Source organism: Vulpes vulpes, chromosome 13, assembly GCF_048418805.1.
Source record: "Vulpes vulpes isolate BD-2025 chromosome 13, VulVul3, whole genome shotgun sequence".
NCBI classification, from domain to species: Eukaryota; Metazoa; Chordata; class Mammalia; order Carnivora; family Canidae; genus Vulpes; species Vulpes vulpes.
This window is the reverse complement of record NC_132792.1, coordinates 77,142,817-77,167,667: the sequence shown is the minus strand read 5'-3', so window position 1 is coordinate 77,167,667 and position 24,851 is coordinate 77,142,817. Positions and strand designations below refer to the sequence as shown.

The following is a 24,851-nucleotide window of genomic DNA, read 5'->3' as shown; positions in this document are numbered from 1 at the left end:
CCCCGGCCCCGGCCCCGGCCCGAGCCCCAGCCCCAGCCCCAGCCCGAGCACGAGCCCCAGCCCCGGCCCGAGCCCCGGCCCGAGCCCCAGCCCCAGCCCCAGCCTGAGCCCCAGCCCCAGCCCCAGCCCCAGCCTGAGCCCCGGCCCGAGCTCCAGCCTGAGCCCGAGCCCCAGCCCCGGCCCGAGCCCCAGCCCGAGCCCCAGCCCGAGCCCCAGCCCGAGCCCCAGCCCGAGCCCCAGCTCCTGCCCCAGCCCCAGCCCGGGCCCCAGGCCGAGCCCCAGTCCCATCCCAAGCCGGAGCCGGAGCCGGAGCCCGAGCTCCTGCCCCAGCCCCAGCCCCAGCCCCAGCCCCAGCCCGAGCCCCAGCCGCATCCCCATCCCCATCCCCATCCCCAGCCCGAGCACCAGCCCGGAGCCCCAGCCCCAGCTCCTGCCCCAGCCCCAGCCCGAGCCCCATCCCCATCCCCATCCCCATCCCCATCCCCAGCCCCAGCCCCATCCCCATCCCCAGCCCCATCCCCAGCCCCAGCCCGAGCCCGAGTAGCCCCGGGGGAAGGACCGCAGCGCTGCGCAGCCCAACAGTGCAAGTCCAACAAAACCACGGACTCGTCGTGTGAATAAATGACCTGTCGGTGCGCGTTTCATTCCCAAGTGGTCCCGGATCAAACGCGATTCGGCTCCCGAGGAACCAGTCGCGGTCCCCGCTGCTGGGGCCTCCCGCGCCCACCGCCCGCCGCCCGCCAGGGCCTAGCAGAGCGCGTGAGCTCCGCGGGCAAGGACCCGCGCACCCGGCGAGGACCGCTGCAGACCCACCAGCTGATCCGCAATGGAAGCGCAGGAGGAGGACGCGGCCTTAGTGACTTCCTGGGAGCTGCCAGAATCAGAGCAAAGGGGTTCAAGGAAGGGAGGCCAGGGACAGGCGACAGCCCCTCTCCCACCTCCCTGGAGAATCTAGTGTCCCCCCCCCCCCCCCCAGTAATTCCTCTTTCCCTCATCTCCTCCCAAGTCTGCCAACAGCCTCCTGGCGCGCAAACCTCCACCGCACTGAGTCCAGAGCCTGAAGGGCTGGGCGCGCTGTGTGGCGCTACATTCTCCCTCTTCCAGGGAGAATCCCAATCCGTGGATGAGATTCTGACCAGTTTTCCAACAGCTTCGACCTTCCGTATTTCAGTGCCCCAGCCCACAGCTCGCATCTGCACCCGGTGCGCAGTGTGGGTGGCGAAGCCCCCGGTGGCCGCCCCGGGGACCACCCACGCAAGCCCTTCCCTGTGCTTGTCATCAGCCGGTTAACAGCGGGGAGAGCCGGCAGGGGCGGGGGCGCTGCACAGAGCGGGAGCGCAGGGCCTGCAAGGCCTGGGGAGACTGGACCACTGAGGCCCGGGGGCCGCGTGGGCGGGAGGGGGATGCGCTGAGAACCCGGCAGCAGCCCGGCGGGGTGGGCATTGTTCCGGCCCGCGAAGGGCGGGGATGCTCGAGCCCGCCCGCTGACTTGGTGCCTTTCTCACCCTACCCTTGGCGGAATCAGTCTGGTCCCGCTCCGCTGCGGGAGCCCGGGCCGGGGGCGGCTCTCGAGCCCTGCCCTGGGCGTGCAACCTCCCGCGGCTCCCGGCTCGGCTCGCCACACTGTTCTCCAGGCTGCGGGAGGGAGCCCTGATGCTCGCGCCAACCGCGTCCGGCTGATCCTCCCAGCTGCTCTGCAACGACCCCGAGCCAAGTCAGCAGCGTTTTAAAAGGTAGCCAAGGCGAGATGCTCTCTCTTCCCTTTTTTTTCTTTTTCTTCCCCGCCACCCCCCGCCCCGGTCTCTCTTTTATTTATTATTATTTATTTATTTCCAACTAACCTGTCGTTTCTTCTTGGAGGGTCCAAGAAGAGCCCACGACCTCTCCACTGTGTCTAACCCCGGGATTTCAAACAGGGGCTTTTCAGAATTTAAGTGAGGTCGCCCTCATTGCTAATCAAGACTGTGGAGCCGTTCAAAATAACCCTTGACATTTTCTGTAATTAGAGACCAAAAGAAACTCTGGATTTTCCACGGTGCATCATCTATATTTATTCATATTCTCTCTCTTCCCCATCCCTTCCTCCCCCCCCCCCCTTCCTCGTGCGCGTGTCTGCGCGCGCTGGTGCGCGCGTTTCCCTTTATTTCTACATTAGGAGACTCGTTCAGGGATGAACTGAACTGAAAAGTCAGGAGAGGCTCAGATCTGATGATCTCCATCGGATTCCTCCCTCTAATGTCAGATCATGCCCGGAGACGTTGCCGCCAAATAAGTATGAGAGCATTATTTCTGAAAAGCAGTTAGTTATATTCTGCCAGAATATAAAGCGCCAGAGGAAGGAAGGTGAGGCTGGAAGACAAGGAAGCCCTTTGCGTCCGCTGGTGGAGGAAGCGCGACTCTGGGGACGGGCTGGGTTCCAGTCCCTGAGCTTCAGCACCGGGGGGATGGACAGCGCCTCCGGCCTGGGCTGCTGCAGCCGGGACCCAGCCGAGCTGCGGTCGCCGCGGGCATCTGGGCTCCCTGCTCTTCGCAGCTAGAAGGAGGTGCCGCCTGACACCCCTGGCCCCCCCTTTCCTTGATAGACGAAAACCCTCTTTATCCACCTGCTATAACTACCGTACAGGGCTCCGGGGAGTCCTCTTGTTCCACAGATTAAACTCTGAGCAACAACTTCAAGAATAATTCTCCTAGGGTGTTGGGAGGAATGCAAGCTGGAGAGTGGAGCTGAAGTTCTTAGAGGCTCCGAAAAGCCATGGGCTCTGCAGAAGGGGTTGAAACACTCGAAGGCCCACACTTCATGAAATAAACAGAATGCTCACCAGAGGGTTGCAACTATTTTGGAAATAGCTTTGTGGGAAGAGATTTCAGATCTACTCACATCCCCACGTTAGAGAAACTGAACGACTTCTAATTCCTTTACTTGGCTGGTAAGTGGTAACGCTATTACTTCTATTTATTTACGACTCTAATGACTTTTTAAATAAAGGTTTTAGCAGAAAGATTGCAGTGAGTCTCATCTTGCCTTGTGGATTAAGGAGTAAATAATTTTATTTTTTCCTGCAGCATGATCTTAGGAAACCTCTTGTCTCACAAAATAGGATATTTTACTTCTCTGAAGCCTCTTATGTGACAAGAATATTAAAAATAATGTGTATTACCTTATATGATTATAGTAAACTCTTGGTTGGGTATTTTACTTACGGATGATCTAATATCGTTTTTTGAATTTGTATGTGTCTTTTTTTTTTTCAAAACTAGTATAATCTGGCTTTTTGTAAAAGGGTTTTTTTTTTCTTATACATGCACTTTAAAGTGATCTTGTCTGTGTTATGTAGTATTCAAGACCCAAAGTTACAAGTAGAGATGGTTTAGCAACCTTTTTTACTATATTTTATATGATTATAATTTGCCAAATCATGTATAAGAACAAACACATGCATACATACACGCTTGATCCTTCTCTCTTCCCCAGACCCTGAGTATACTTACACCTGTAGAATCTTACCTAAAGAAATACACACATGTTTACTTAGCACAGTCTTTCCAGCCTTTTAAATCTTAAGACTGCTTACTCAAACCAGATCTGCCAGAAGGGAGAAAATGAGAAGCTTTAGAGTCCCTTTTTAGGAGAGCTGGCTTTTGATATCATTCTGACTTCTTCGTTCTACAAGATGCATTTGTTAATGAAATCCAAAAAGCGATAGGCCAATAGGCCCTTAACAAACCATAAACTTTAAAGTTTAATTTAATTAAATCTGTCTTCTGTTGATTCTTACTTCTAGAGTCTTCCCCTGGAGCTTTCAAGTACAATCTTTCACAGTGAGTGACCTTGATAAGCATTCTGCTTTAATAAAAAGGGTTCACTGGGTAAAGGCAGTTACACAAATTTATAGCGTATGCCTGACATCTCACTAAGAGATTGATCAATTCCAATGAGAACATTCAATTCAGTGGAAAGTGTTGACTTGGAAGTATGGACTTCTACAGTCATGTAAATACTGGGGATGCTATATGCATGCCTAACACTGTGGAAATAGTTTGTCCCTTTAAAAAATTATAGTTCTTTAGGTTTCCCTTTTAATTTCATAGTTCATATATAACTGATATAAAATGCCTCTAATACATATCCATACCTACACTCCTCAGTTTCAACACAGAAATCAACTGAGGCAGTTAAGATGGTATTTATTGTTTTCTATTGGCTCAGAGTGGCAATAATCCTCTGAGGAAAAATCATTCTTAGCTGTCACTTACTGCCTACCATGAACCCGCCTGCTTGGGAGAAAGGGAGCAGAGGCATCTATGTCATTGAGCTCCTTGAGGGCTATTTTGTCCTATATAGGTCAGAAATGATAATCTGAGAAAGAGAAAATGTATCATTGGTGTGGATTCCTTCCCAAGAGACCTAAAATGTGCTTCTAACACAGCCTGATTTTTTTTTTTTCCCAATCTGAGGGATGTGGAAGTGAAATTACTACGTGGAATGATTAATCATGTTTTAAGAGAATCACAACATATTGTTCGATTTTTATTGTGGTTTTCAATTAACTGACATAGAGACTCCCCTGGTTGGCAGAGCATAAAAAGAAAGCAGAGAATGTATTTCAGGAAGCAAGGCTGTTGGTTTGTGGCCGCAATACCTTCTTAGTGGTAGAGGGGGCAGGCTTGTCCTATATGTGGCTGAACTGCACAAAATAAAAGTTACCTTTGCCTAATTCCTCTGGAGATTTAGTCAAAGAAATAAATAACTCAAATTCACCCATCTAAGCTCAGGCAATGTGCATAGGAGCTTATATCAATCCGTATTCTTGGGGAAATGTCATTACAGTGAGATAGACTTTTGCAGACCAACTTAATGCCTACCTACATGCTAATATCTAACTGTCCTCTACTCAAAAAAAAAAATAAATAAAATAAAGAGTTGGTGAGCTAATAAATCAAACCTTCTTTTGTACAGAGTCACCTGTCTTTAAGCAGAAATCAATAGTTTATTTCAGGATATCCATATTTTATTAAAGTAAGCTGTTTTGATAGTTATTTTGGTCTGTAACAGAAAAAAGATGCATGCAGTTTGGCCAGTACCAGACAGAGTAATTCAACATCCTGTCTCCTTGGGGATAAAAGGGGGTTGGTAGGGATAAGTATTGTTGGCTGTTGCTTAGATTTAAGATTCAAAAGATAAAAGTGAAATAAGACTGCATAATCACAAAAATGTAAAGTGTATTTAGGACAGAAGATAATTCACAGTGAGCCCTGGAATCTGTTTAATTGCTTTCCTTCTTTTAATAAGAAATAGTTGAGAGTCAGACAAGGAGTTCTGCCCTCAATCTTTAAATTATGAATTACTCTAAAACTACTTATTGGTAAACTTTTTCTGTAGGCCATCTAAATATTAACTTGCTATCCTAATGCAATTACTGATACCATGATATCATATTGGATTTAAATATCCTTAGTTTGCCTTTGGAATTGTTGCTTGAGTGTGAAACAAGTTATATACGTATTTATCAAAACACATTCGAAGTATTAGATGATTATTTTTGGAACTTAAGCAGGCCCCTGGTAATTGATTTTTATTTTTGTACCACTTAAAAGATATAAATTTCAGGCAAGCAGCCACTTATTCATCCAATTCTAACAAGCATGGCAAAAGCCACTCGTGAAGAAAAGCATATTGTAAGTCAGAAATTATTTATATAGTCATCTCCACCTCTCCAGGACCCTGTACAGTGAGTCATAGAATAGCACTTAAATGGAAAGAGATCTCTTATTTAGTATATTCTTTCTGTTTGGCTTAGGAGAATGAGTTTTACATGGCCTGTGTTGAAAGAACAAACACACTGCAGTATAAAATATGTTATGCATCATGATGTAGCAGAGCAAACACTGTTTAACAGTTAAAAGATCAAGATTCTTGAACTGCTTGTCATTAGATCTTGGACAAGTCATTCAACCCACTAAAACTTATTTTTTTCTTCCCTAAAAGAGGATATTTCACATACCAGTTAAGGCAAAATGCTTTATATATGACTGACACCTAAATATCTGTGGAATGAATGAATGGATGTCTACTCTATGAAAGGTTGGAAAGTATGATGTGATGCTTTTGAGAGCATTTTGGAAATCTGAGTGCGGTATCTTTGAATTATTATGAATAATCTCTGATAGCATTAATTCCTTCAATCATTGAAAAATCCCCTGCTGGTTACTCTACGGTGGGTATGTCCTTTATATTTAAGAACTAAAGAATATTTCCCTGTTAACTCAGCATCAATTTTCATGTATTTTTTAATTGAATCGATAATAGAATGCAGGTAGGACTGGTTTAAAAATATTTATTACTCAAAATTGACACCATGTTTTACACTAAATAGTCAAGCCAAGGTCAGCATGACTTGAGTTCATTTTAATTACTTTGATTTTGACCATAAATGGATCAGTCACTGCCTTTGTGTCATCATTTTCTGGTCTGTAAAGGAAGAATGGTATTATTAGTTATATCAGTAAGGAAACTCATAGGTTTAAATGGACTTTGAAACTGAAAATATAACAATACATATTGAAAGCATTAGATTTGTTTTAGGGCAAGTGAGGATGGAGAGAAGTATAGACAACATGGACTAATCCATGGAATTGTCCTGAAAATGCTGTGAAGATTAGTCCAAAGCTTAGATTCTGTTCATGGACGTCTTCAGGAAATCTCAGTTAAGCAACATTTCATTGCTTGTTTTCTTTCTTGGAGTCTTAAAAGTGACTATGATTTTTAAATGCAATTTTTGAATATGTGGTCTTTATAGATTTCTGTAGTATCACTAAAAATATTATGATAGTATGTTTAAGAAATCTAGATTGTTGTGATGAAAATTATGAAATAACCTAATTAGTGATAGACTTTAAAGATTTTTTTTTGGTTTTATTTTTTATCACTTACCAAAAGGGAAAAAGGAAATAAACAACAAAGAAAGAAAAACGGGCAAAGAACAGGTAATGGTCATAAAAATAATCTCATGTGACCAAGAACTTTATCTTTGAATTATCACTGTGAAGCTTATTGAACATATTCTATACAAAATGTCAGAAAATCATTTAGATTTTCATAAATTTAGTCTTCAAATTATCAACAAACTAAAGTAATAGTATTTTCTTAAAAGAATCATCAAATGAATGCATTAGAATAGTAGCTAATTCTTTATCACTTCATCACATTTAATGCACATACCTGCATAAATTCTAAAATTAAAATTTATAGTTATAACTACATTTCTGTTTATCAAATACATTAGCAGTTACTCAACATTTCAAAGAGCTGAAGATTTAATTTTTTATAGGAATAAGTGCTTACTTGATAAACTCACTAAATAAATTCATAGATAGTAGGAATCTTTTAGAAATGATACCAGAATTTTAACAATAATGTTATTTATATAAGACAATTGAAAAAAATAATGCATTCTCTTTAAATCTTCTTAGTGGACCCATGGTAAGAAATAAGTTAGCATCTGAGATTAAGAAATTTAATAATGTTGATAAGAAAAAAAGTGTAAATTGCATGGTTAAAAATACACTGAGTACATGGAAAGGCTAAAATATGGTTTTCTCATCAACTGATTATGTGATCTTAGTTAAATCACTTTATCTTTACTTAATAGATGGTCTATTTTCTTGATTCTCTTGGGAAATCATTATCATGTCTATTAGAAAACAAACCCAGGAAAACCTACAGGTTTAGTTGAGCTCAAAACTTTTCTTCTGCTTCCCTCTGATCATTTTTCTCGAAAACATTCCTATACTCTTATGGTGGAAAGTGCGTGACATTTGGGGTCAGTTGAATCTTGGTATAGAATCTCATTAGCTGTACAAACTTGAGCAAAGGATGTAAACTCCGAGTCTCTTCATTTTCATATGTAAAACAAAGAAAACTTCCATCTCAAATGTGGTTGGGAATGGGCTATGTAACAGGGCATAGAGACAGGCTTGTGCACTGCCTCTACCCAGAAGGAGACTGGTCAAGTTGGTATTTGTTATTACTTAGCCTGTAAGGTCAATCTGTATCTGACGTCTCTCACTATAGCCCAATTTTATCTTATTATTTCTCCAAAATAAGTTTCCCATTTTGTCTTTCAAAGTGTAGTATGCTCATCACTACCTAGTTCTTTACTTCATACTCTGTCCTAGACCGTTTCTTTTTCTGTTTATTTATCCAAGCCCACATTCATTTGCATAGATTGTAAAGTAAAATGCCTACTGGGCTTAGGCATGTAAGCTAATGAGAGTGGCTGGCCAGTACAGCCTGCAGCAAACTACCGAAAGTAAGCCCCCAAGAGGTTCCGGACTCTCCGCAATCCTCAATAAAATCAAGATCTGGGAACTGAAAGCAGAGTTTGTGTGAAATCTCATTTTCAACTAATTTAACTTTTAAGGTTTTTAAATAGAACAAACGTGCTATATGCTGGACTCTGTTCACAGGATGCCTTTGGTCTTGTGGCATCCAGAACCATTACTTTTCTGCTTTCAGTGGCATCCGTTAAAGCTGACATTCTTAGAGTCATTTACTAGTCCTGTTTTTATCTAAAAATAGGAGAATGAACCATGACTTGGCAAAAACCCTCATCTTAATACCTTTTAGAAGTTTACAAGAAATAAATATCAAATAATGATAAGTGGCTGAGGTGAAGTAGATACACTCCATTTCTTTTATGGTCAAAAATATTGTGGAGGAAAAATAGTCCATAGAATAAACAGGAATGATGATAGATCAGCAATTTTTCATAACGTATTTATTCCAACATCTCTTCTCACCACCATCTTTCTTTCCTCTTATACATGTGACGGCAGCAATAACCCAGATGTTAACCTTGACTAAACTGTTACGTTCAGAAAAAGAAAGATAATAAATTACTGACTACTATCTGTTAAGTATATAACAGTTCCTCTATCCCCAAGTACAAAATTTGGTGCATTCTTCAGGTAAATGGGAACTGTATTATTGGATAGAAAGAACAGCAACTGTCCACTGTAATATTATCAGACGATCTATCAAAGATTCCTAAGTCATTTAATGTATCTAATGCTGACAGAATGCTCAGCAAAAGTAGGCTCCTAAGCTTATTGTTTCTCTAAAAGCTTGCTTTTCTAAGAAAACATTTTAGGATGAAATGTGACCTTCAATTAATTACTGCACCAAAGCTTTGTGAGTGTCCTTTTTACTTTATCACTCAAAGATGTATAATATCAAAAGGGCGTAAAAACAGAATAAGGAAAAGAGACCAGTGTGAATAATAGTATTTCTTTCTTCTTGGAGAATGTTTTTTTCCCCAGCATTTTAAAGTAATATACCCTCATTTATCATCTGATTAGCTTGCTCCAGTTTCACTAGACTATTTATCTTTTTTTCCTCTGGTCCAGTTTTAATATTGAAGAAGTAACATTTCCAAAAGCAGATGAATTGCCTAAATATTGCACCATGTATTGTAGATAATATGACCTAGAAGTGATGTGATAGGGCACATTTAGAGTTAAGGTAAATAAGAGTAGGGTAGCTCACCTAATTCATTAAATTCATAAATAGGTCGTTTTTTTTTTTCTTCTCTGTGGGCTCATTATTTTCTCTACTTGTAAATCCTTTATGTCACTTACCTGTTATCCAGCTAAGCAATTTATTTTTATCTTCCATTTTGTGTTTTCTTTTTGTGGCAGTAAATTTCTGGAAAGCCCCTTGAAATTGGAGTGAGAGTATTTCACTGTTGTATGGAGTCTTCATAAACATAATAGATATATTCCAGGAATATTTGCCTTCTCCTTTAATTTCCACTCATGCTATGATTCTCTGGCACTTTGTATGATATTGACAGTTTTTAAAAAGTCCCCTTTAGGGAATCTTGCGGATTTTCATGACAGATCTGTAAGGCTGTCATTCTTATTTTTCAAATGAGACAGTTGTAGTCTAAGAAAGTTAAATGACTCTCGAGATTAAATCGAAACTACAATTTGGTCAATATTTCATAATTTTCCACATGCTATATGTGATTTGAGAAGAAAACTGCCATCTATTACATGGGTATCTCACCTAATACATGCTTCACTTGCTTCAGCAACTGTATTTTACTGACATTTTAGTAAGTTATGGAAGAGTTTAGATTCTTAAGGATCCTCAGGGCCTCCCATATTATCCTGACCCTCATCTTATACAGATAGGGAGGTTTGTGGACAACATGATGACATGTTAAAGTCATATTTTAGAGGCATCAGGGAGTCAAGAAGGACCAGGGGTTGGTTCTGTTGCATTAATTCACATTGGACATGATGGGAACTTGACCTAAGGGGATGAAGGCTAAAAATGAGTCAATTAAAACTGGATAATTAGATGAGAGTGATACCACTAACAAACAAAAGAAGAATCAAGAAGAGGAGTCTGAATGAGATAATGCATTTGATACATGCTAGGTAAATGCTAAGTTATATATAAATTTAAAATGCTGTTCTTTGGAAGGAACCATGTCACATCTGACTTAGGACATGTCAAATGAGTGGTGAAAGGGTGTCATAGCCAAATGGCAGGTGGAGGAGCCATTAGTTTCAGAAAAAGGGTAAAACCTGACATACCCAACTCAGTCATTGCAATAAAGATTATTGCTGAAGCCATGATAATGTATTAGCTATTTGACAGAATGAAGGGAAAACATGTTATGAACATAAACATTCATATTGGAAATGAAAATGTAATAGGAGAGAGGATTATAAAAAAGTACTTAGAAAAGGTTAAGGGAAAATATGTAGAATTTCAAGAAAAAAAATAGATGGTTAACACTGTTGGTACTCTGTGGAAGTGCACAGGATTGCCCTTGAATAAGGATTCAAGTTCCTTTGGGTTCACCCAAAAGTAGATCATTGGGGATCATAGAGAGAATGGTTTTTGAAAAATGATTCAGATAATCCTTCAGATTGTGAGGTCCTAGGGATAAAACCAAGGGCAAGGCAATGTTAAAATCATATTTATTATTAGAATGTGGTAGGAAGCAATATAGTTACTTTTTCACTGCCAGTTCACAGACCACATTCCTGGGAAAGTGAATACTTTGTTGCATTACATCAATTTTGCCTGTGGTTATGGAGGTCTGGTGAGAGAAAATATGGTTTATCATAAATCTATAAGAGATACACATAAAATTAAGAAAGAGATCTGCTTAAGTTCTTATTTCCCATTACTTAAATATTTGTTTTAAATGATCACATAAAGTATTCAATAATTACTCTTTTGCTTTAGTTACTGGAAAATTAACTTTTCTCTATTAGTACTATGTAACATGGCTTTGACTTTACTTGAAAGGTTGAAATTCATCTCTAATAGTAATGTCTTTCTTTACTATATCCTCCTTTGTGTTCTTATCTATATTATTAGTTCTTTCTGCTTTAGATATGCAAAATCTCCATATTTTTCTAAAATAAATTTCTGAGTATGAAAATGGATATAAGGGATTTTCAGACTAATCTAAATCTCTTCTACAGTTTTTATTTCTCATCGAGTTGAATGACTTAGAAAATCACAGTATTGCCAATTCCATAGGAATAGCTGGAATTTCCAAATAAAAACTTTACTCTTGTCTATATTCAAATTCCTTTCGCATATCACTCAAATTCCTCAGACAATTGCCTGGCTTTATCTTGGTACAAAAGGAGTAAAAATTATCTACTTTTTGGAGGCCAGTTAAATTTTCTAAACTACTAGTGTGCCATTTAGCAAATGCATTAAATGCACTAAAAGGCTCTCTAGTAACCCTAAAGGAATTAATGTGCCATCAAACAGTGGGTGATTTATTCCCTCATCTCTGATGGAATCAGGTGGTTTAGAGTGTCAATGTGAGCTTTTGCTTTGAATTAGTGAGTCGCAGTTGAGTCAATGTGGGGCATTGAGGCAGTGAGTCTCTCAGTGTGAGGCTAAGCTATAGAGGGCAGAAGGTGTTTATCAACGCGGAGGAAAGAGAAGGGGAGTAGAAAGTGCAGATAATTTTGTCGGATTATCTGAATGGAATTCCTATGCCATTACCTGTATATGATTAGCAATCCATGGGCACAAGGAATCATCTGGTTATATAGATTTATGTAATAGATCTTTGTGAAGTAACCAACTCCTTTACTTTTAATTTAGTGACCATTGGCTTTCTTTGTCCTGGTCTTATTTGAGAAACGGAGTAATTTATTTCCTGCTAATTGTAAGTTTCCATGACTTAAATGTAAATGAGCTTAGTAAATGCAACTCTTTGGTTACATTCTTTCTCATGTTTCTCCATAAAATTTCCAAAAGTTGTGGTGACTCATGTGTACTTTATTATTATGATCATTTTCTGTTACTATTGGTGTTCCATCTGGCATGTCAAACCGAAATATTTTTTAGGATTTTTTTCCTTCTACCTAGGGATATTTAAAGTGATATATACATATATACTGCATACTATTTTACTGAATGGGGTAAAGGTGTTCCTATATTATTTTAGGGAGTACTGTGAAAAAATTGAAGAATACTAAATATTTACCAGTGATTCTTATGGATAAATGAAGTTGTTTTGAGAAATAAGCAATTCTAGTATATACAATGAAATTTTTGTGAAAATGAATTTCCTTAAAACATATCCAAACTTCAGTTCTCTGAGAAAATGTTTTATGTATATAAAAGCAGTAAAATCATTGAATTAACCATCAATTAAATGAAGCTTAGAAATCATTTACATTATTTTTACAAGCATGTAAAGCCCCCAATAGGCTATTTTCTCCAAGGGGATAAACAAAATACCAAACGAAATACAGTCTCTTCCTTCAATGTGTAGTCACAGAATATTTGCATAAGAGCTTCACTTCAGTGTGCTTAGCTGAGCCAAATCACTGAACTTTTTCAGGTTTATTGAGGATACATACACATTAAGAGATTGAATCCTAAGAGCAAGATGGTACTCAAATAGATAAAAGTTGTAAGTATCAATTGATACTATATTATAACTATTCTTTATGAGCATGGAAGTTGAGCAATTGGAAAAAGGCCGATGCATGGCCAAAAAAAAAAAAAAAAAAAAAGTTTGGCAACTGATGAATTACTTAGCATTTCTTTTTGTAAAGAATAAAAGCTCCTTGGCTTCTAACAAAGAGTTTGTGAGCTGTATGGCAGTATTTTGAACAAGGAGATCATTTATAAATGCAGTCTTTATATTTAGGAAATGATTACGAGATGCAGCTGCAGTTTTTAATGACTTTTAATAAAGCACGTTATAAAGTGAATTAGCAATAAATGTTCAACAGATGATACTGAATCAAGACATTATAGAACATCATTAGATCTGTATATTAAATTGTTAAAGCAACGTATGAGTTCCTGTAATACCACTGGGTTTGTAAATTTCTGGGATATTTTGAAGGAATGTTCAAAGGCAGGTTAAAGTTTAACAGATAGGATTAGTATATCAACTCGCTCTGCTAAGACAGTAAAAACTTTAGTTGAATAACTGATTAAGTGAAAAATCTGAAAGTTTCTTAAATTTCTATAATATATGAAATTATAAAATAAGATTCAAATGTTAATACATGAAGAAATAATATTTCAACCATTTTAAATTCTTGAGTCTTTCATAAAGAAGGATGAATGTACTTTGTAGAAAGACATAGTTCATTAGAAATAATCTGCGTTCAGCACTGGTTTTGCTGGCATTGCCAAAATTCTAAATTTCAATGTTTAGTGGTCAGAATACTGATGAAGCAAGCACAGCCCATAACTTAGCAGTTTCTGTTTGTACAATATTTGCAGACTACCTACTATGCAGAATAATACAGTATAAATTCCTTTTAAAGACTAAGCTTGGTCTCTGACTTGAAGAAGTTTAGAGTCTAAAGATATGAAGAATGGATATTCAGAATCACAAAGTCATTACAAGGTAGATCCTGAAATGTACCCACAGGTTATCAGGTTAGGAAACTGACATTCGGAGAATTTTTGAGATTTGTTGACAGGCTCAAACTAATTCATGCCTGAGTTGAAATGGAACCATAAATAATGGCTTAATCAATGATGATACTCCAGAACAGTAAGAGAAAATTAAATACTGTTTAATGCCCATCATAGATGCAGTATAATGCCTTTAAGATCCATCCAAATAGGTACATATGTCAGAAGTTTATCCTTTGAATTACTTAATAGTATTCCATATACATTGTACCAGTTTTTTGGCCCTTCTAGTGGTTGAAAGACATATTCAAACTTGGTACTACAATGAATAAAGAATGTTATGAACATTCACGTATACGTAGTTTGTTTTACAGTAAGGGTTAATCAGAATGTCTTATTAGAAGTACTCTGGACACTTATCAGAATATGTTAATAATACATATCCAGAAAGCAGGTAATAACATGGAGAAAACAAAGGAATTTGAGCAACGAATACTGTTTTAAATTCTGGCTTTCCACTGATGGATGGTGAGTTTATACCAGTTACCAGTGCTTTAAGAGCACTAGTTTTTGGAATGTAATAGATGTAAAGCAATAATATTTGTCTAAGAATTAATGCAAAAGTTTAAATAATTCAATAATGTTCCCAATTACTGATTTTCTAAAAAATATTTTTAACTTGATTTTATAATTTTTCACACATTCCATAACCAAAAAATAAGGCTATGAACAGGTAAGGTTAAAAAAAACCTACACACAATGTATACAAATACAGATTATTTGCAATTTACATTATTTAGAAGTTCACAAATACATTTTCAAAAACTTGACCATATATTGTGCCATGTAACAAACCATGCCAAATTTCAAGTGTTTAAAATTCTAAGAGTATAGTCTTTAATCAATACCATTCAATTAAAAAAAAGAATTAATTAAAAAATGCTAGAATCTTTTCAACAAATGGTGCTGGAACAACTAGACATACACATGCAAAAAAATTAATCTAGGGATCCCTGGGTGGCGCAGCGGTTTGGCGCCTGCCTTTGGCCCAGGGCGCGATCCTGGAGACCCGGGATCGAATCCCACGTCGGGCTCCGGGTGCATGGAGCCTGCTTCTCCCTCTGCCTGTGTCTCTGCCTTTCTCTCTATCTCTCTGTGACTATCATAAATAAATAAAAATTAAAAAAAAATTAATCTAGACACAAAAATTTCACAGTCTTCTTAAGAATTAATTCAAAATGGATCATGGATCATAGACCTAAATGTAAAATGAAAAATGGTAAAAGACAACATAGGAGAAAATCTAGTTGATCTTAGGTATGGTGATGACTTTTACATACAATAACAAGACACAATCAGTTAGAGAAACAATTGAATAATTGATAAGTTGGATTTCATTGGAACTAAAAATGTCTGCTCTGTGTCAGATTAAGATCAAGAGAATGAGATAACAAACCATAGATTTGTAAAAGACATGTTTGATAGAGAAGTATTATCCAAAATATATGAAGAACTCTTACAAACTCAACAATAAAAGAATGAACAACCCAATTTAAAAAAAAAATGGACAAAAGACCTAAACAGACAACTTACCAAAGAAGATATACAGATGACAAGAAAGCATATGAAAAGATGTTCAACATCATATGTAATTAAGGAATTACATTAAATAAGGAGATACCACTACATACCTATTAGAGTGGCCAAAATGGAAAACACAGCACCTAATGGTGGTGAGGACATGGATCAAAAGGAACTCTGATTCATTGCTGGTGGGAAAGCAAAATGGTACAACCTCTTTGGAAGACAATTTTGCAGTTTCTTCCAAATCTAAACATAATCTAACCATTCAATCCAGCAACCATGCTTTTTCGTATTACCCCATGAGTAGAAAACCTATACCCCCACAGAAACCTGCACATAGATATTTATAGCAGCTTTATTTCTGATTGCCAAAGCTTGGAAGCAGTCTTGAGGTATTTCAGTAGGTAGATGGATAAACTGTAGTACATACAGACAGAAGAATATTATTTATTTCTAAAAAGAAATGAGCTGTCAGGTTATGAGAAGATCCAGTCTTTCTGTCGAGTTCCTGGTGCTTAGCTTACCATATTGTAAGTGATCAAAAATTTTGAAAAATTTCAATCCTACGAAAATGGTTGAAAGATTAGTACAGTAAGCACCTGTAGATCCTTCACTGAGACTATTTGTTAGTATCATTAACTTTCTTTATGATGTTCAGTGCTGTATTAAGTTATACATTATTTTTTAACTATCCCAAACTAGTCCTTATTTCTGTTTTTTAAATAGCGCTTCTTTAGATTTCCTAGAAACTTCTGTGTTCACTATTGCTTTTAAAACATAGAGATAGGGCAGCCCCAGTGGCTCAGCGGTTTGGCGCTGCCTTCCACCCCGGGCGTGATCCTGGAGACCCGGAATCGAGTCCTGCGTCGACTCCCTGCCTGGAGCCTGCTTCTCCCTCTGCCTCTCTCTGTCTCTCTCTCTCTGTCTCTCAGGAATAAATAAATAAAATCTTTAAATCAATCAATCAATCAATCAATCAATCAATCAATAAAACATAGAGATATAATTTCCATAATATAACATCTAACCTTTTAGTATATATAACTCAGTGGTTTTCAGTATATTCACAAGGCTTCGCAACAATCACCATGATCTAATTTCAGAATATTTTCAGCACTCCAAAAGAAATTTGTATCAATTAACATTCTTTTCTTTTCTTTTCCTTTTCTTTTCCTTTCTTTTCTTTTCTTTTCTTTTCTTTTTTCTTTTCTATTCTTTCTTTTCTTTTCTTCTTTTTTCTTTTTTTCTTTTCTTTTCTTTTCCTTTTCTTTTCTTCCCTTTTCTTTCTTTCTTTTCTTCCCTTTTCTTTTCTTTTCTTTTCTTTTCTTTTCTTTTCTTTTCTTTTTTTCTTTTCTTTTCATCTTTTCTTTTCAGCCCTTAGCATTTGCTAATCTATTTTCTGTGTCTATTTTAGAATGGGTTTCTATCTTCTGGACATTTCATGTTAATGGGATCATAAAATCTGTGTGGCTTTTTCACCTAGAATAATGTTGTCAAAGTTCATGCATGTTGAGGAATAAAGAATTCGTTAATTTTCATATATATATGATATTGTATAAATAACACCACATTTTATTCACCAGTTGATGGGCATTTTGGAATTTCCACTTTTCTGACTGTTTTGAATAGTCATTAGTATTAACAGTTATCTACAAATTTTATGTGAAAATATATTTTCAGTTATCTTGGGTATATGCCTAGGAGGAAATTGCTTGGTCATATGATTAGCATTTTGGAAGCTGCAAAACTGTTTTCCGAAGCAGCTGCACCATTTTACATTCCTACTAACAATGTGTGAAGGTTCCAATTTCTCTACATCCTTACTGACACTTACCATGTTTGCCTTTTTTATTATAGCCATCCTAGTGGGAGTAAAGTGGTATTTCCTTGTTTTCATTTGCTTTTATCTAGTGATTAGTGATGTTGAGCATTGTTTGATGTGATTATTGGTTATCTATATGTCTTGTTCAGAGGAATGTTTATACAAATCCTTTCCTATTTTTTAACTGGAGTGTTCGTCTTTTTGGTAATGGCTTGTAAGAGTTCTTTTTATATTCTAAATATTAGAACTTTATGAGATATATGATTTCAAAATATCTTCTACAATTATACAGTTTTTTTTTAACTTTGTCAATAATGCCCTTTAAAGCACAAAAGATTTTAACTTTGATAAAATCCAGTTTATTTCATATTTTGTGATATTGTGGCCATAAGTAAGGAAAGGAACCATGCTATTTTGCCTAATCCAAGATAAGATTTTCATCTGTGTTTTCTTCCAAGATTTTTACAGTTTTAGCTATTACATTTAGGTATTTGACCCATTTTGAGTAAACTTTTGTATATGCTATGTTGCAGGAGCCAATTTCATTCTTTTGCATGTGTATATTCAGGTGTCCTAACACCATTTGTTGAAGAGACTATTTTTTTGTCATTGAATTATCTTGGCACATTGTTGGAAATCAGTTGGTCACAGATGCAAGAGTTTATTTTTGACACTTAGTTTTTTTCATTGATCTAGATGTCTGTTCTCATCCCATTACCAGTGTTATCTGGTACTTTTGTACTAAGTTTCAAAAGAAGTAAGTCAACCCATTCACTATTCCATCTTACTTGATACCCACTCATTTATGTGATGGTTACTTATTTGTAATTTCCTAAACTGAATTTTATAAGGTTGGAAAAAGATACTATTATACATTGTATTGTCTTTGCTTAGCTTAGAATTTACTTGGGAAAGAGAAGAGGCATAAGCATAAGAAAATAAATACTTAAAAATTATGTCCAAGATACTTACTTTTTTTGTGATTTAGTAAGCTCATAATAGAAATCAAATATGCTTCAACAGAAAAGTAAATGATACAATCTCTGAGACTAGTATCTGAGGCTGCCACTCATAACGTTAACCTAAATTTGATTTAATTATTCTTTAGTTCTTGTCATGGATGACTTAGTTCAGCATGGATATCTTCTCTGATTGTGAACACCTTTCCTTGAAGAAAAAACACCTTTCCTACTCATGGTGGTCTTTCCTAGTCTACCTCTGTACCTTTTTTTAAAAATATTTTAATTATTTATTCATGGGAGATACAGAGAGAGAGAGGCAGAGACACAGGCAGAGGAAGAAGCAGGCTCCATGCAGGGAGCCTGACGTGGGACTTGATCCTGGGTCTACCAGGATCAGGTCCTGGGCTGAAGGCAGCGCTAAACCGCTGAGCCACCTGGGCTGCCCACCTCTGTACCTTTATATAAATATAATAATACATGTTGTATATGTATATATATAATATATTGCATTTGTATTACATAATGTAACTTATAATCAGTTACAACATGTATTATATACCCTATATATGTGTATGGTACTATGTGATGCATACATTATATATTATATACATATGTATTTTATGTATAACATTATATTGTAATTACATAGATATAACATATACAAGCATATAATATGCATATATAATGTTATATAAGATATATACTATGTAACATATATACATAACTGTATATTAGATATAAAATATGTTATATATAATATGCATGCATGTAGCATATCTAATAACATGCAACATATTATATATGTTGTATGTATACATACATAAAATGTGTAACTAAAATGTATAGTATGTTATTTGTCACATTGTCATGTATATCTTTGAGAGAAAGCATGATGGAATGGTATTTGCAAACTAGGCAATTTATGGAGGTTTGAGCCACATTCCACTTGAATATTAAATTACTGACTCAAGGAGGAAATTCTGTGATTGAAAAAGGAAATATTACTGTTTGGGTTGGAGAGACCAAGGGTGAAACTATTCACTGGAGAACATTCCCCTGGAGGGTATATCTTATGATAGTTTTTCTGCTAGAAAGTGAAATGAATGCAAAGGAAACCCAAAAATAGTTGTCATTGCTGTGATTATCTATAGTTCATACAACATTTCATAAAAAATACGGGTGCAAAAATATGTTTCTATATGCCTGTGAAACTATCCTTTTTGAACAGGTAAATAAATTGATTTAAAATCTAGTTTTCTAAGGAAATATGGGTTACACTGTGAAATACCTAATCAGCCACATAGTTCAAAGAAGTTTATGCATGTGTGCACAAAATGGATCTTTGACGGGATTAGATAAGAAGCCTGGAGACAGGAGGAGGGGCAAGACGGCGGAAGAGTAGGGTCCCCAATCACCTGTCCCCACCAAATTACCTAGATCACCTTCAAATCATCCTGAAAATCTACGAATTCGGCCTGAGATTTAAAGAGAGAACAGCTGGAATGCTACAGTGAGAGGAGTTCGCGCTTCTATCAGGTAGGAAGACGAGGAAAAAGAAATAAAGACGCAAAAGGGCTCCAAGGGGGAGGGGCCCCGCGAGGAGCCGGGCTGAGGCCGGGGCGAGTGTCCCCAGGACAGGAGAGCCCCGTCCCGGAGGAGCAGGAGCTGCACCAACCTTCCCGGTGGAAAGGGGCCCGCAGGGAGTTAGAGCAGGACCCAGGAGGGCGGGGATGCCCTCGGGCTCCGGGGGACACTAACAGGCACCTGCGCCCCGGGGACAGGCAGAGGCCGGGAGGGCCCAGGACAGCGAGGACGCTCCTGCCCCGAACTGAGCAGATCAGCGGCCCCGCCCGGAGCCTCCAGGCCCTGCAGACGGAGAGCCCCGGAGCTACTGCGGGAGCTGACTCCAGGGCTGCAGAGCTGGCCCCGCCACTGCGGTTGTTCCTCCTGGGGCCTCACGGGGTGAACAACCCCACTGAGCCCTGCACCAGGCAGGGGCAGAGCAGCTCCCCCAAGTGCTAACACCTGAGAATCAGCACAGCAGGCCCCTCCCCCAGAAGACCAGCTGGACGGACCAGTTCCAGGGGAAGTCAAGGGACTTAAAGTATACAGAATCAGAGGATACTCCCCGTGGATTTTGTTTTGTTTTGTTTTGTTTTTGCTTTTGGATTTGTTTGCTTCCCCCACCCCTTTTTTTCCTTTCTTTCTTTTTCTTTCTCTTTTTCATCTTTTTTCTTTTTTTCTTTTTCTCTTTTCCTTCCTTCTTTCTCTCCTCTCTTTTTCTCCTTTTCCCAATACAACTTGTTTTTGGCCACTCTGCACTGAGCAAAATGACTAGAAGGAAAACCTCACCTCAAAAGAAAGATTCAGAATCAGTCCTCTCTCCCTCAGAGTTACAAAATCTGGATTAAAATTCGATGTCAGAAAGCCAATTCAGAAGCACTATTATACAGCTACTGGTGGCTCTAGAAAAAAGCATAAAGGACTCAAGACACTTTATTACAGCAGAATTTATATCCAATCAGGCAGAAATTAAAAATCAATTGAATGAGATGCAATCCAAACCAGAAGTCCTAACGACGAGGGTTAACGAGGTGGAAGAACGAATGAATGACATAGAAGACAAGTTGATGGCAAAGAGGGAAACTGAGGAACAAAGAGACAAACAATTAAAAGACCATGAGGATAGATTAAGGGAAATAAATAACAGCCTGAAGAAGAAAAACCTATGTTTAATTGGGGTTCCCGCAGGCGCCGAAAGGGACAGAGGGCCAGAATATGTATTTGAACAAGTCATAGCTGAAAACTTTCCTAATCTGGGAAGGGAAACAGGCATTCAGATCCAGGAAAAAGAGATACCCTCCCCCTAAAATCAATAAAATACATTCAACACCTCGACATTTAATAGTGAAGCTTGCAAATTCCAAAGATAAAGAGAAGATCCTTAAAGCAGCAAGAGACAAGAAATCCCTGACTTTTATGGGGAGGAGTATTAGGGTAACAGCAAACCTCTTCACAGAGACCTGGCAGGCCAGAAAGGGCTGGCAGGATATATTCAGGGTCCTAAATGAGAATAACATGCAGCCAAGAATACTTTATCCAACAAGGCTTTCATTCATAATGGTAGGAGAGATAAAGAGCTTCCAAGACAGGCAGGAACTGAAAGAATATGTGATCTCCAAACCAGCTATCCAAGAAATTTTAAGGGAGACTCTTAAAATTCCCCTTTAAGAAGAAATTGAGTGGAACAATCCACAAAAACAAGGACTGAAGATATGATGATGACACTAAACTCATATCTGTCAATAGTAACTCTGAACGTGAATGGGCTTAATGACCCCATCAAAGGTGCAGGGTTTCAGACTGGATAAAAAAGCAGGACCCATCTATTTGCTGTCTACAAGAGACTCATTTTAGACAGAAGGACACCTACAGCCTGAAAATAAAAGGTTGGAGAACCATTTACCATTCAAATGGTCCTCAAAAGAAAGCGGGGGTAGCCATCCTTATATCAGATAAAGTAAATTTTACCCTGAAGACTGTAGTGAGAGATGAAGAGGGACACTATATCATACTTAAAGGATCTATCCAAGAAGAGGACTTAACAATCCTCAATATATATGCCCCGAATGTGGGAGCTGCCAAAACTATCCATCAATTAATAACCAAAGTTAAGGGAAACTTAGATAATAATACACTTATACTTGGTGACTTCAATCTAGCACTTTCTACACTCGATAGGTCTTCTAAACACAACATCTCCAAAGAAACGAGAGCTTTAAATGATACACTGGACCAGATGGATTTCATGGATATCTACAGAACTTTACATCCAAACTCAACTGAATACACATTCTTCTCAAGTGCACATGGAACTTTCTCCAGAATAGACTACATACTGGGTCACACATCGGGTCTGAACCAGTACCAAAAGATCGGGATCGTCCCCTGCATATTCTCAGACCATAAAGCCTTGAAATTAGAACTAAATCAAAACAAGAAGTTTAGAAGGACCTCAAACACGTGGAGGTTAAGGACCATCCTATTAAAAGATGAAAGGGTCTACCAGGAAATTAAGGAAGAATTAAAAAGATTCATGGAAACTAATGAAAATGAAGATACAACTGCTCATAATCTTTGGGATACAGCAAAAGCAGTCCTGAGGGGGAAATACAAGCATCCATCCAAAAACTGGAAAGAACTCATATACAAAAGCTAACCTTACACCTAAAGGAGCTAGAGAAAAAACAGCAAATAGATCCTACACCCAGCAGAAAGAGAGTTAATAAAAATTCGAGCAGAGCTCAACAAAATCGAGACCAGAAGAACTGTGGAACAGATCAACAGAACCAGGAGTTGGTTCTTTGAAAGAATTAATAAGATAGATAAAGCATTAGCCGGCCTTATTAAAAAGAAGAGAGAGAAGACTCAAAATAATAAAATCATGAATGAGAAAGGAGAGATCACTACCAACACCAAGGAAATACAAACAATTTTAAAAACATATTATGAACAGCTCTACGCCAATAAATTAGGAAATCTAGAAGACATGGACACATTTATGGAAGCCACCAACTACCAAAACTGGAACAGGAAGTAATAGAAAACCTGAACAGGCCAATAACCAGGGAGGAAATTGAAGCAGTCATAAAAACCTCCCAAGACACAAAAGTCCAGGGCCAGATGGCTTTCAAGGGGAATTCTATCAAACGTTTAAAGAAGAAATCATACCTATTCTACTAAAGCTGTTTGGAAAGATAGAAAGAGATGGAGTACTTCCAAATTCCTTCTATGAGGCCAGCATCACCTTAATTCCAAAACCAGATAAAGACCCCACCAAAAAGGAGAATTACAGACCAATATCCCTGATGAACATGGATGCAAAAATTCTCAACAAGATATTAGCCAATAGGATCCAACAGTACATTAAGAAAATTATTCCCCATGACCAAGTAGGATTTATCCCCGGGACACAAGGCTGGTTCAACACCCGTAAAACCGTCAATGTGATTCATCATATCAGCAAGAGAAAAACCCAGAACCATATTATCCTTTCATTAGATGCAGAGAAAGCATTTGACCAAATACAGCATCCATTCCTGATCAAAACACTTGAGTGTAGGGATAGAGGGAACTTTCCTCGACATCTTAAAATCCATCTATGAAAAGCCCACAGCAAATATCATTCTCAATGGGGAAGCACTGGGAGCCTTTCCCCTAAGATCAGGAACAAGACAGGGATGTCCACTCTCACCACTGCTATTCAACATAGTTCTGGAAGTCCTCGCCTCAGCAATCAGACAACAAAAAGATATTAAAGGCATTCAAATTGGCAAAGAAGAAGTCAAACTCTCCCTCCTCGCTGATGACATGATACTCTACACATAAAACCCAAAAGACTCCACCCCAAGATTGCTAGAACTCATACAGCAATTTGGTAGCGTGGCAGGATACAAAATCAATGCCCAGAAATCAGTGGCATTTCTATACACTAACAATGAGGCTGAAGAAAGAGAAATCAAGGAGTCAATCCCATTTACAATTGCACCCAAAAGCATAAGACACCTAGGAATAAACCTCACCGTGGAAAAATATTCCATGCTCATGGATTGGCAGAATTAATATTGTGAAAATGTCAATGTTACCCAGGGCAATGTACACGTTTAATGCAATCCCTATCAAAATACCATGGACTTTCTTCAGAGAGTTGGAACAAATTATTTTAAGATTTGCGTGGAATCAGAATAGACCCCAAATAGACAGGGGAATTTTGAAAAAGAAAACCATATCTGGGGGCATCACAATGCCAGATTTCAGGTTGTACTGCAAAGCTGTGGTCATCAAGACAGTGTGGTCCTGGCACAAAAACAGACACATAGATCAGTGGAACAGAATAGAGAACCCAGAAGTGGACCCTGAACTTTATGGTCAACTAATATTCGATAAAGGAAGAAAGACTATCCACTGGAAGAAAGACAGTCTCTTCAATAAATGGTGCTGGGAAAATTGGACATCCACATGCAGAAGAGTGAAACTAGACCACTCTCTTGCACCAGACACAAAAATTAACTCAAAATGGATGAAAAATCTAAATGTGAGACAAGATTCCATCCAAATCCTAGAGGAGAACACAGGCAACACCCTTTTTGAACTCAGCCACAGTAACTTCTTGCAAGATACATTCACGAAGGCAAAAGAAACAAAAGCAAAAATGAACTCTTGGGACTTCATCAAGATAAGTTTTTGCACAGCAAAGGTTACAGTCAACAAAACTACAATACAACCTCCAGAATGGGAGAAGATATTTGCAAATGACGTATCAGATAAAGGGCTAGTTTCCAAGATCTATGAAGAACTTATTAAACTCAACAGCAAAGAAACAAACAATCCAATCATGAAATGGGCCAAAGACATGAAGAGAAATCTCACAGAGGAAAAAATGGACATGGCCAACATGCACATGAGAAAATGCTCCGCATCACTTGCCTTCAGGGAAATACAAATCAAAACCACAATGAGATCCCACCTCACACCAGTGAGAATGGGGAAAATTAAC

At 38.4% G+C, this 24,851-nt stretch overlaps 1 protein-coding gene across 11 annotated transcripts in view; it reads left to right on the top strand.

Moving 5' to 3' along the window:
* The first annotated feature begins 1,041 nt into the window (after positions 1-1,041).
* SNTG1 (syntrophin gamma 1) overlaps positions 1,042-24,851 on the top strand; it is a 794,914-nt gene continuing 771,104 nt past the window's right edge. For 2 of the 11 annotated variants that reach the window (XM_072734765.1, XM_072734764.1), the window contains exon 1: positions 1,295-2,927. The gene's annotated coding sequence lies outside the window, so the exon portion shown is untranslated. Of the gene's footprint in view, positions 2,928-24,851 lie in introns of all 11 variants that reach the window. The other 9 variants (XR_011996669.1, XM_072734769.1, XM_026011160.2 and 6 more) reach the window with 8 other exon arrangements.